Here is a 908-nt window from a genome sequence, read left to right on the forward strand (position 1 = left end):
GGATAGAATTGTTCAAGATATCTACCATCTTCAAGCTTTCCTCAGAAGAGCCAGTGATGTATTATCTTCACTTACCATAAGAAGCTTGCATAAAACCCTTGGAAGATATCCCTCCTACCTCCAACATTTACTCAAAAACCGAATCCAATGTAAACTTCAAAAAGAATTTACATATGCAAATCACAAAGATCAACAGTAAAATCCTTACCTGGCAGGGGAATACCAGGATCGTGAAGATAGTTTTCTCAGGGTGAGGCTCATGTATTGCACTCCAGGTGTGGTGAGCTCCAAGATGTCCCAATGTGTAGGAAATTCAAGACATGATCTGTGGCAGTAAGAGAACTACATTCACACTCTCCCCTGTTGAAAAAAATAATCCATCGTAAAGTTATACTTTCATCGATAATAGTCTTAGACATCTAATTATACATAGGTATAAAGACATACATGGATCACTCATATTTCTTTAACCTTATGTCTTAAATACATGTTGTAAATGATTGTTGAGATATGTACAGAACATGGCTGCTCTGAAAGTGACTGCAAACACATCTCATTGTAACTTTACGAAATATTCCTGCTGCCGTTTTAGGTGGGCTCAACAACAGCAATTTGGAAATCCTGACCGAACGGAGAGCTAAAGTATAGTAAGGAAATACTTTCTTAAAATCTCATAGGCATCTTCTAATACCATGGTTCTCAATATGGGACCCCAGAGAGCAGTCTCAGCCACAGCTGAGAATGTGTTAGGAACTCTAAGGGTGGAGCGCAGACTATGAATTTAACGAGGCCCCCAGGTGGTTGCAATGTGCACACAAGTGTGAAAACCATTGTTCTCTATTGAGCCTCATTTTTTTGTATATGTTAACTTTTTTTTTACTTTTACCTTTGAAGTTCTAGGGACTAAA

The 908-nt window shown here is 38.3% G+C and overlaps 1 non-coding gene across 1 annotated transcript; it reads left to right on the forward strand.

The window, feature by feature from the left end:
• Window positions 1-200: 200 nt before the first annotated feature.
• Window positions 201-359, forward strand: LOC113458252. The gene has a single exon (XR_003378655.1). It is a non-coding gene; the product is annotated as a U1 spliceosomal RNA (small nuclear RNA).
• Window positions 360-908: the final 549 nt, after the last annotated feature.

Source organism: Microtus ochrogaster, unplaced genomic scaffold, assembly GCF_000317375.1.
Source record: "Microtus ochrogaster isolate Prairie Vole_2 unplaced genomic scaffold, MicOch1.0 UNK12, whole genome shotgun sequence".
Taxonomy (NCBI): Eukaryota; Metazoa; Chordata; class Mammalia; order Rodentia; family Cricetidae; genus Microtus; species Microtus ochrogaster.